Here is a 13,319-nt window from a genome sequence, read left to right on the forward strand (position 1 = left end):
CCACTCATCATTCACTCCATTTCACTTTCAATTCTCTTTCTAATTCTCTCTCAACACACACACACACACTATTATGAACGTATTTTTCTAGTAGTTAATCATCATATTCATCAAAAATCACTTCAAGAATCAAGCTATAATCATCATAGGAAGAACACTTCAAGAACACTTCAAAAATCCCTTCAAGTTTACTAATTTACTTCCAAGCTTTCTAATCCATTCCAAGTAATCATCTAAGATCAAGAAACCTTTGTTATATACAGTAGGTTATCTTTCTTATTCAAGGTAATATTCATATTCAAACTTTGATTCAATTTCTATAACTATAAACTATCTTAATTCGGGTAAAAATCTTACTTGAACTTGTTTTTGTGTCATGATCCTACTTCAAGAACTTTCAAGCCATCCAAGATCCTTTGAAGCTAGATAATTTCTTGTCACTTCCAGTAGGTTTACCTACTAAACTTGAGGTAGTAATGATGTTCATAACATCATTCAATTCATATATATAAAACTATCTTATTCGAAGGTTTAAACTCGTAATCACTAGAACATAGTTTAGTTAATTCTAAACTTGTTCGCAAACAAAAGTTAATCCTTCTAACTTGACTTTTAAAATTAACTAAACACATGTTCTATATCTATATGATATGCTAACTTAATGATTTAAAACCTGGAAACACGAAAAACACCGTAAAACCGGAATTACGCCGTCGTAGTAACACCGCGGGCTGTTTTGGGTTAGTTAATTAAAAACTATGATAAACTTTGATTTAAAAGTTGTTATTCTGAGAAAATGATTTTTATTATGAACATGAAACTATATCAAAAAATTATGGTTAAACTCAAAGTGGAAGTATGTTTTCTAAAAATGGTCATCTAGACGTCGTTCTTTCGACTGAAATGACTACCTTTACAAAAACGACTTGTAACTTATTTTTCCGACTATAAACCTATACTTTTTCTGTTTAGATTCATAAAATAGAGTTCAATATGAAACCATAGCAATTTGATTCACTCAAAACGGATTTAAAATGAAGAAGTTATGGGTAAAACAAGATTGGATAATTTTTCTCTTTTTAGCTACGTGAAAATTGATAACAAATCTATTCCAACCATAACTTAATCAACTTGTATTGTATATTATGTAATCTTGAGATACCATAGACACGTATACAATGTTTCGACCTATCATGTTGACACATCTATATATATTTCGGAACAACCATAGACACTCTATATGTGAATGTTGGAGTTAGCTATACAGGGTTGAGGTTGATTCCAAAATATATAGTTTGAGTTGTGATCAATACTGAGATACGTATACACTGGGTCGTGGATTGATTCAAGATAATATTTATCGATTTATTTCTGTACATCTAACTGTGGACAACTAGTTGTAGGTTACTAACGAGGACAGCTGACTTAATAAACTTAAAACATCAAAATATATTAAAAGTGTTGTAAATATATTTTGAACATACTTTGATATATATGTATATATTGTTATAGGTTCATGAATCAACCAGTGGCCAAGTCTTACTTCCCGACGAAGTAAAAAATCTGTGAAAGTGAGTTATAGTCCCACTTTTAAAATCTAATATTTTTGGGATGAGAATACATGCAGGTTTTATAAATGATTTACAAAATAGACACAAGTACGTGAAACTACATTCTATGGTTGAATTATCGAAATCGAATATGCCCCTTTTTATTAAGTCTGGTAATCTAAGAATTAGGGAAAAGACACCCTAATTGACGCGAATCCTAAAGATAGATCTATTGGGCCTAACAAACCCCATCCAAAGTACAGGATGCTTTAGTACTTCGAAATTTATATCATATCTGAAGGGTGTCCCGGAATGATGGGGATATTCTTATATATGCATCTTGTTAATGTCGGTTACCAGGTGTTCACCATATGAATGATTTTTATCTCTATGTATGGGATGTGTACTGAAATATGAAATCTTGTGGTCTATTGTTACGATTTGATATATATAGGTTAAACCTATAACTCACCAACATTTTTGTTGACGTTTTAAGCATGTTTATTCTCAGGTGATTATTAAGAGCTTCCGCTGTCGCATACTTAAATAAGGACGAGATTTGGAGTCCATGCTTGTATGATATTGTGTAAAAACTGCATTCAAGAAACTTATTTTGTTGTAACATATTTGTATTGTAAACCATTATGTAATGGTCGTGTGTAAACAGGATATTTTAGATTATCATTATTTGATAATCTACGTAAAGCTTTTTAAACCTTTATTGATGAAATAAAGGTTATGGTTTGTTTTAAAATGAATGCAGTCTTTGAAAAACGTCTCATATAGAGGTCAAAACCTCGCAACGAAATCAATTAATATGGAACGTTTTTAATCAATAAGAACGGGACATTTCAGTTGGTATCAGAGCGTTGATCTTAGAGAACTAGAATTTTGCATTAGTGTGTCTTATCGAGTTTGTTAGGATGCATTAGTGAGTCTGGACTTCGACCGTGTTTACTTGAAAAATGATTGCTTAACAAATTTTGTTGGAAACTATATATTTTTAACATGTGAATATTATGTGATATATTAATCTCTTAACGCGTTTGATATTATGTGATAGATGTCTACCTCTAGAACAAGTCCCATTGAATCACCTAATAATAATGAAGAGTCAAATGTAAATTGGAATGATTCGTGGACTGATTCACAAGTTCCCGAAGAGGAACCGGAAGAAGAGTCGGAACCGGAAGAAGAATCGGAACCGGAAGAAGAATCGGAACCGGATGAAGAAATAGAACCGGTGGGGGAAATAATAAAACGGTTAAGTAAAAGAAAATCCTCAACCAACCGACCAAGGTTAATTATGGTCAATGGTGTTTCCGCCAAGGAAGCAAAATATTGGGAGGATTACCAATTCTCCGATGAATCGGATTCCGACGAGAATTCCGATGATGTTATAGAAATTACCCCAACTGAATTTAAAAAGGCAAAAGAAAATAATAAGGGAAAAGGCATAAAAATAGAGAAATCTAATTCCAACCCCGATGAACTTTATATGTATCGTCAACCCCCGAAGTCCTTAAGTTGTAACAATGACCCGGGAACCTCTAAACCACCAGGTTTTTCTAAACCAATGTGGAAAACGACGGCTCGTATTAGGGGAACATCATATATCCCTAGAAACTTGGAAAAACGAACCAAAACCGAAGAAGAAGAAACAAGCGAGTCGGAATAAGATAGTTGTATTCGTGTGGTGTAATATATGTAATATAGTGTGCTTATGCTTTATGATATATGTAAAAATTTCTTGTATTAATAAGTATTTTTTTTTATGAATCTAACTCTTGTCTATTTTACAGTATAAAAACACAAAATGGATAGACAACCCAATATTTTAAGAGACCTACCCGGAGACATGATTGATGAAATCTTATCTAGAGTCGGTCAGAATTCTTCGGCACAACTATTTAAGGCGAGATCAGTTTGTAAGACATTCGAAGAATGTTCCAAGAATGCCTTGGTTTATAAAAGGCTTTCGTTCGAAAGATGGGGGATATTGTAGTGACCCAAACTTTTACATGTTTATATATATTAATTGAGATTGATATTTACATGATTAAATGTTTCCAACATGTTAAGCAATCAAACTTGTTAAGACTTGATTAATTGAAATAGGTTTCATATAGACAATTGACCACCCAAGTTGACCGGTGATTCACGAACGTTAAAACTTGTAAAAACTGTATGATGACATATATATGGTTATATATATAGTTAACATGATATTATGATAAGTAAACATATCATTAATTATATTAACAATGAACTACATATGTAAAAACAAGACTACTAACTTAATGATTTTGAAACGAGACATATATGTAACGATTATCGTTGTAACGACATTTAATGTATATATATCATATTAAGAGATATTCGTACATCATAATATCATGATAATATAATAATTTAAAATCTCTTTTGATATTATAAACATTGGGTTAACAACATTTAACAAGATCGTTAACCTAAAGGTTTCAAAACAACATTTACATGTAACGACTAACGATGACTTAACGACTCAGTTAAAATGTATATACATGTAGTGTTTTAATATGTATTCATACACTTTTGAAAGACTTCAAGACACTTATCAAAATACTTCTACTTAACAAAAATGCTTACAATTACATCCTCGTTCAGTTTCATCAACAATTCTACTCGTATGCACCCGTATTCGTACTCGTACAATACATAGCTTTTAGATGTATGTACTATTGGTATATACACTCCAATGATCAGCTCTTAGCAGCCCATGTGAGTCACCTAACACATGTGGGAACCATCATTTGGCAACTAGCATGAAATATCTCATAAAATTACAAAAATATGAGTAATCATTCATGACTTATTTACATGAAAACAAAATAACATATCCTTTATATCTAATCCATACACCAACGACCAAAAACACCTACAAACACTTTCATTCTTCAATTTTCTTCATCTAATTGATCTCTCTCAAGTTCTATCTTCAAGTTCTAAGTGTTCTTCATAAATTCCAAAAGTTCTAGTTTCATAAAATCAAGAATACTTTCAAGTTTGCTAGCTCACTTCCAATCTTGTAAGGTGATCATCCAACCTCAAGAAATCTTTGTTTCTTACAGTAGGTTATAATTCTAATACAAGGTAATAATCATATTCAAACTTTGGTTCAATTTCTATAACTATAACAATCTTATTTTAAGTGATGATCTTACTTGAACTTGTTTTCGTGTCATGATTCTGCTTCAAGAACTTCGAGCCATCCAAGGATCCATTGAAGCTAGATCCATTTTTCTCTTTTCCAGTAGGTTTATCCAAGGAACTTAAGGTAGTAATGATGTTCATAACATCATTCGATTCATACATATAAAGCTATCTTATTCGAAGGTTTAAACTTGTAATCACTAGAACATAGTTTAGTAAATTCTAAACTTGTTCGCAAACAAAAGTTAATCCTTCTAACTTGACTTTTAAAATCAACTAAACACATGTTCTATATCTATATAATATGCTAACTTAATGATTTAAAACCTGGAAACACGAAAAACATCATAAAACCGGATTTACGCCGTCGTAGTAACACCGCGGGCTGTTTTGGGTTAGTTAATTAAAAACTATGATAAACTTTGATTTAAAAATTGTTATTCTGAGAAAATGATTTTTATTATGAACATGAAACTATATCCAAAAATTATGGTTAAACTCAAAGTGGAAGTATGTTTTCTAAAATGGTCATCTAGACGTCGTTCTTTCGACTGAAATGACTACCTTTATAAAAACGACTTGTAACTTATTTTTTCGACTATAAACCTATACTTTTTCTGTTTAGATTCATAAAATAGAGTTCAATATGAAACCATAGCAATTTGATTCACTCAAAACGGATTTAAAATGAAGAAGTTATGGGTAAAACAAGATTGGATAATTTTTCTCATTTTAGCTACGTGAAAATTGGTAACAAATCTATTCCAACCATAACTTAATCAACTTGTATTGTATATTATGTAATCTTGAGATACCATAGACACGTATACAATGTTTCGACCTATCATGTCGACACATCTATATATATTTCGGAACAACCATAGACACTCTATATGTGAATGTTGGAGTTAGCTATACAGGGTTGAGGTTGATTCCAAAATATATATAGTTTGAGTTGTGATCAATACTGAGATACGTATACACTGGGTCGTGGATTGATTCAAGATAATATTTATCGATTTATTTCTGTACATCTAACTGTGGACAAATAGTTGTAGGTTACTAACGAGGACAGCTGACTTAATAAACTTAAAACATCAAAATATATTAAAAGTGTTGTAAATATATTTTGAACATACTTTGATATATATGTATATATTGTTATAGGTTCGTGAATCAACCAGTGGCCAAATCTTACTTCCCGACGAAGTAAAAATCTGTGAAAGTGAGTTATAGTCCCACTTTTAAAATCTAATATTTTTGGGATGAGAATACATGCAGGTTTTAAAAATGATTTACAAAATAGACACAAGTACGTGAAACTACATTCTATGGTTGAATTATCGAAATCGAATATGCCCCTTTTTATTAAGTCTGGTAATCTAAGAATTAGGGAACAGACACCCTAATTGACGCGAATCCTAAAGATAGATCTATTGGGCTTAACAAACCCCATCCAAAGTACCGGATGCTTTAGTACTTCGAAATTTATATCATATCCGAAGGGTGTCCCGGAATGATGGGGATATTCTTATATATGCATCTTGTTAATGTCGGTTACCAGGTGTTCACCATATGAATGATTTTTATCTCTATGTATGGGATGTGTATTGAAATATGAAATCTTGTGGTCTATTATTATGATTTGATATATATAGGTTAAACCTATAACTCACCAACATTTTTGTTGACGTTTTAAGCATGTTTATTCTCAGGTGATTATTAAGAGCTTCCGCTGTCGCATACTTAAATAAGGACGAGATTTGGAGTCCATGCTTGTATGATATTGTGTAAAAACTGCATTCAAGAAACTTATTTTGTTGTAACATATTTGTATTGTAAACCATTATGTAATGGTCGTGTGTAGACAGGATATTTTAGATTATCATTATTTGATAATCTACGTAAAGCTTTTTAAACCTTTATTGATGAAATAAAGGTTATGGTTTGTTTTAAAATGAATGCAGTCTTTGAAAAACGTCTCATATAGAGGTCAAAACCTCGCAACGAAATCAATTAATATGGAACGTTTTTAATCAATAAGAACGGGACATTTCAGTTGGTATCCGAGCGTTGGTCTTAGAGAACCAGAATTTTGCATTAGTGTGTCTTATCGAGTTTTTTAGGATGCATTAGTGAGTCTGGACTTCGACCGTGTTTACTTGAAAAATGATTGCTTAACAAATTTTGTTGGAAACTATATATTTTTAACATGTGAATATTATGTGATATATTAATCTCTTAACGTGTTTGATATTATGTGATAGATGTCTACCTCTAGAACAAGTCCCATTGACTCACCTAATAATAATGAAGAGTCAAATGTAAATTGGAATGATTCGTGGACTGATTCACAAGTTCCCGAAGAGGAACCGGAAGAAGAGTCGGAACCGGAAGAAGAATCAGAACCGGAAGAGGAGGAACCGGATGAAGAAATAGAACCGGTGGGGGAAATAATAAAACGGTTAAGTAAAAGAAAATCCTCAACCAACCGACCAAGGTTAATTATGGTCAATGGTGTTTCCGCCAAGGAAGCAAAATATTGGGAGGATTACCAATTCTCCGATGAATCGGATTCCGACGAGAATTCCGATGATGTTATAGAAATTACCCCAACTGAATTTAAAAAGGCAAAAGAAAATAATAAGGAAAAGGGTATAAAAATAGAGAAATCTAATTCCAACCCCGATGAACTTTATATGTATCGTCAACCCCCGAAGTCCTTAAGTTGTAACAATGACCCGGGAACCTCTAAACCACCAGGTTTTTCTAAACCAATGTGGATAACAACGGCTCGTATTAGGGGAAAATCATATATCCCTAGAAAATTGGCAAAACGAACCAAAACCGAAGAAGAAGAAACAAGCGAGTCGGAATAAGATAGTTGTATTCATGTGGTGTAATATATGTAATATAGTGTGCTTATGCTTTATGATATATGTAAAAATTGCTTGTATTAATAAGTATTTTTTTATGAATCTAACTCTTGTCTATTTTATAGTATAAAAACGCAAAATGGATAGACAACCCAATATTTTAAGAGACCTACCCGGAGACATGATTGATGAAATCTTGTCTAGAGTCGGTCAGAATTCCTCGGCACAACTATTTAAGGCGAGATCAGTTTGTAAGACATTCGAAGAACGTTCCAAGAATGTCTTGGTTTATAAGAGACTTTCGTTTGAAAGATGGGGGATATCACATTGGGAAACCCATAAGTTACGATGTGTTTACTTTGACGCATATATTGCGGGGAACCCAAATGCTATTTTACGCAACGGGTTAAGAAATTATTTTGACTCAATGTATCCGAATATAGGACTTCATGATTTAGAAAAAGCGGCTAACATGCAACATAAAGAAGCATGCTATGCTTATGGGTTAGTAATGTTCGCTTCTCACCAAAGTGAGAAAAAGAACATCGGGCTACAGCTATTAAACAAAACGTTCCCACAAGTGACGGAGTCGATAATTGGGGTAAGAAATGAGGTTTTTAGATTGTTACGGGACTGTTGGACATTACGTAATCCTCGTCCCTTTGACGACGTTACAACACGCTGTCTTATCAATGGCCATAACGGTTATGTTGCACAAGACCAAGGATGGGAAGTCGTCCTAGTAAAACCAGAATGCATGACTTGTTTCTGGACGTATGAATTACGTGTCTTTATTGCCTTTGCTGAACGACTTGTGTACTAGCTAGAATTATCTTCACAACTATCTTGTATCAAAGTTATTGTGTGCTATATTTCATGCTTTATGTAAAATAAGCGGTATTGTAAGTTTGTAAAATATTGTATAAAAGTTTGAACGCGAAATATTATTATAATCAGTTTTTCATATAGAATTGTAGTAGTTGAATTGTATATTAGCTACTAAGTATGAACTTAACGGGTAGGTACTACCCGAATTTAAACTTATAAAACGCTAATATGAAGAAAAAGCTTTTATAAATGAGTTCATATTATGCTACGAAATACTATTAACTACTCTTAATATTCTGTATGATTAACTTGTTCCATTTGACTATTTTGAAGGAAATGGCACCGACTACTCGACACACCGTGAATATGAATGAAGAGGAATTCCGTACTTTTCTAGCTTCAAACATAGCCGCAGTACAGGCTGCGCTACATACCAACAATAACCTTGGATCTGGCAGTACAGGAAATCGTGTAGGATGCACCTACAAAGAATTCACTGCCTGCAAACCTTTGGAATTTGATGGAACCGAAGGACCGATCGGATTGAAACGGTGGACCGAGAAGGTCGAATCGGTGTTTGCCATAAGTAAGTGTACTGAAGAGGACAAAGTGAAGTACGCTACGCATACCTTCACAGGTTCTGCGTTAACATGGTGGAATACCTATCTAGAGCAAGTGGGACAAGACGATGCGTACGCACTACCGTGGTCAGCATTCAAGCACTTGATGAACGAGAAGTACCGTCCCAGAACCGAGGTCAATAAGCTCAAGACAGAACTTAGAGGGTTACGAACCCAAGGATTTGATATTACCACGTACGAAAGACGATTCACAGAATTGTGCCTATTGTGTCCGGGAGCATTCGAAGATGAGGAAGAGAAGATCGACGCGTTTGTGAAAGGATTACCGGAAAGAATCCAAGAAGATATAAGTTCACATGAGCCAGCCTCCATACAACAGGCATGTAGAATGGCTCACAAACTAGTGAACCAGATTGAAGAAAGAATTAAAGAACAGACTGCTGAAGAGGCCAATGTGAAGCAAGTCAAAAGAAAGTGGGAGGAAAACGGTGATAAGAATCACCAATACAACAACAGCAATTATAACAATAATCGCAACAACTATCCTAACAATCGCAACATCAATCGCAACTACAACAAACGGCCCAACAACAACAACAACAACAACAGCAACCACAACAATCATCTTAACAACAATAATAACCGCAACAACAACAACAATCAGAAACCGCTATGCCAAAGGTGTGAAAAGTATCACTCGGGGTTCTGCACCAAATTTTGCAACAAGTGTAAAAGAAATGGTCATAGCGCGGCGAAGTGTGATGTCTACGGACCAGGAGTTAACAGAACGAAAGGAACAAATGGTGTCGGAACGAGTAATGGCGGAGCAAGTAGTGTCGGAGCAAGTTATGCCAATGTAGTTTGTTATAAATGTCGAAAACCGGGCCACATTATTAGAAATTGCCCGAACCAGGAGAACACGAATGGACAAGGCCGCGGAAGAGTTTTCAATATTAATGTGGCAGAGGCACAGGAAGACCCGGAGCTTGTTACGGGTACGTTTCTTATTGACAATAAATCTGCTTACGTTTTATTTGATTTGGGTGCGGATAGAAGCTATATGAGTAGAGATTTTTGTGCTAAATTAAGTTATCCATTGACGCCTTTGGATAGTATATTTTTACTCGAATTAGCAAATGGTAAATTAATTTCAGCAGATAATATATGTCGGAATCGAGAAATTAAACTGGTTAGCGAAACATTTAAGATTGATTTGATACCAGTAGAGTTAGGGAGTTTTGATGTGATAATCGGTATGGACTGGTTGAAAGAAGTGAAAGCAGAGATCGTTTGTTACAAAAATGCAATTCGCATTATACGAGAAAAAGGAAAACCCTTAATGGTGTACGGAGAAAAGGGCAACACGAAGCTACATCTTATTAGTAATTTGAAGGCACAAAAACTAATAAGAAAAGGTTGCTATGCTGTTCTAGCACACGTCGAGAAAGTACAAACTGAAGAAAAGAGCATCAATGATGTTCCCATCGCAAAAGAATTTCCCGATGTATTTCCGAAAGAATTACCGGGATTACCCCCACATCGATCCGTTGAATTTCAAATAGATCTTGTACTAGGAGCTGCACCAATAGCTCGTGCTCCTTACAGACTAGCACCCAGCGAGATGAAAGAACTGCAAAGCCAATTACAAGAACTTTTAGAGCATGGTTTCATTCGACCAAGCACATCACCGTGGGGAGCTCCTGTTTTGTTTGTCAAGAAGAAAGATGGTACATTCAGGTTGTGTATCGACTACCGAGAGTTGAACAAACTTACCATCAAGAACCGCTACCCACTACCGAAAATCGACGACTTATTTGATCAACTACAAGGCTCGTCTGTTTATTCAAAGATTGACTTACGTTCCGGGTATCATCAAATGCGGGTGAAAGAAGATGATATTCCAAAGACTGCTTTCAGAACACGTTACGGTCATTACGAGTTTATGGTCATGCCGTTTGGTTTAACTAATGCACCAGCTGTGTTCATGGACCTTATGAACCGAGTGTGTGGACCATACCTTGACAAGTTTGTCATCGTTTTCATTGATGACATACTTATTTACTCAAAGAATGACCAAGAACACGGTGAACATTTGAGAAAGGTGTTAGAAGTATTGAGGAAGGAAGAATTGTACGCTAAGTTTTCAAAGTGTGCATTTTGGTTGGAAGAAGTTCAATTCCTCGGTCACATAGTGAACAAAGAAGGTATTAAGGTGGATCCGGCAAAGATAGAAACTGTTGAAAAGTGGGAAACCCCGAAAACTCCGAAACACATACGCCAGTTTTTAGGACTAGCTGGTTACTATAGAAGGTTCATCCAAGACTTTTCCAGAATAGCAAAACCCTTGACTGCATTAACGTATAAAGGGAAGAAATTTGAATGGAATGATGAACAAGAGAAAGCGTTTCAGTTATTGAAGAAAAAGCTAACTACGGCACCTATATTGTCATTGCCTGAAGGGAATGATGATTTTGTGATTTATTGTGACGCATCAAAGCAAGGTCTCGGTTGTGTATTAATGCAACGAACGAAGGTGATTGCTTATGCGTCTAGACAATTGAAAATTCACGAACAAAATTATACGACGCATGATTTGGAATTAGGCGCGGTTGTTTTTGCATTAAAGACTTGGAGGCACTACTTATATGGAGTTAAAAGTATTATATATACCGACCACAAAAGTCTTCAACACATATTTAATCAGAAACAACTGAATATGAGGCAGCGTTGGTGGATTGAATTATTGAATGATTACGACTTTGAGATTCGTTACCACCCGGGAAAGGCAAATGTGGTAGCCGATGCCTTGAGCAGGAAGGACAGAGAACCCATTCGAGTAAAATCTATGAATATAATGATTCATAATAACCTTACTACTCAAATAAAGGAGGCGCAACAAGGAGTTTTAAAAGAGGGAAATTTAAAGGATGAAATACCCAAAGGATCGGAGAAGCATCTTAATATTCGGGAAGACGGAACCCGGTATAGGGCTGAAAGGATTTGGGTACCAAAATTTGGAGATATGAGAGAAATGGTACTTATAGAAGCTCATAAAACCAGATACTCAATACATCCTGGAACGGGAAAGATGTACAAGGATCTCAAGAAACATTTTTGGTGGCCGGGTATGAAAGCCGATGTTGCTAAATACGTAGGAGAATGTTTGACGTGTTCTAAGGTCAAACCTGAGCATCAGAAACCATCAGGTCTACTTCAACAACCCGAAATCCCGGAATGGAAATGGGAAAACATTACCATGGATTTCATCACTAAATTGCCAAGGACTGCAAGTGGTTTTGATACTATTTGGGTAATAGTTGATCGTCTCACCAAATCAGCACACTTCCTGCCAATAAGAGAAGATGACAAGATGGAGAAGTTAACACGACTGTATTTGAAGGAAGTCATCTCCAGACATGGAATACCAATCTCTATTATCTCTGATAGGGATGGCAGATTTATTTCAAGATTCTGGCAGACATTACAGCAAGCATTAGGAACTCGTCTAGACATGAGTACTGCCTATCATCCACAAACTGATGGGCAGAGCGAAAGGACGATACAAACGCTTGAAGACATGCTACGAGCATGTGTTATTGATTTCGGAAACAGTTGGGATCGACATCTACCATTAGCAGAATTTTCCTACAACAACGGCTACCATTCAAGCATTGAGATGGCGCCGTTTGAAGCACTTTATGGTAGAAAGTGCAGGTCTCCGATTTGTTGGAGTGAAGTGGGGGATAGACAGATTACGGGTCCGGAGATTATACAAGAAACTACCGAGAAGATCATCCAAATTCAACAACGGTTGAAAACCGCCCAAAGTCGACAAAAGAGCTACGCTGACATTAAAAGAAAAGATATAGAATTTTAAATTGGAGAGATGGTCATGCTTAAAGTTGCACCTTGGAAAGGCGTTGTTCGATTTGGTAAACGAGGGAAATTAAATCCAAGGTATATTGGACCATTCAAGATTATTGATCGTGTTGGACCAGTAGCTTACCGACTTGAGTTACCTCAACAACTCGCGGCTGTACATAACACTTTCCACGTCTCGAATTTGAAGAAATGTTTTGCTAAAGAAGATCTCACTATTCCGTTAGATGAAATCCAAATCAACGAAAAACTTCAATTCATCGAAGAACCCGTCGAAATAATGGATCGTGAGGTTAAAAGACTTAAGCAAAACAAGATACCAATTGTTAAGGTTCGATGGAATGCTCGTAGAGGACCCGAGTTCACCTGGGAGCGTGAAGATCAGATGAAGAAGAAATACCCGCATCTATTTC

The sequence above is a fragment of the Rutidosis leptorrhynchoides genome, chromosome 3 (assembly GCF_046630445.1).
Source record: "Rutidosis leptorrhynchoides isolate AG116_Rl617_1_P2 chromosome 3, CSIRO_AGI_Rlap_v1, whole genome shotgun sequence".
Classification (NCBI taxonomy): Eukaryota; Viridiplantae; Streptophyta; class Magnoliopsida; order Asterales; family Asteraceae; genus Rutidosis; species Rutidosis leptorrhynchoides.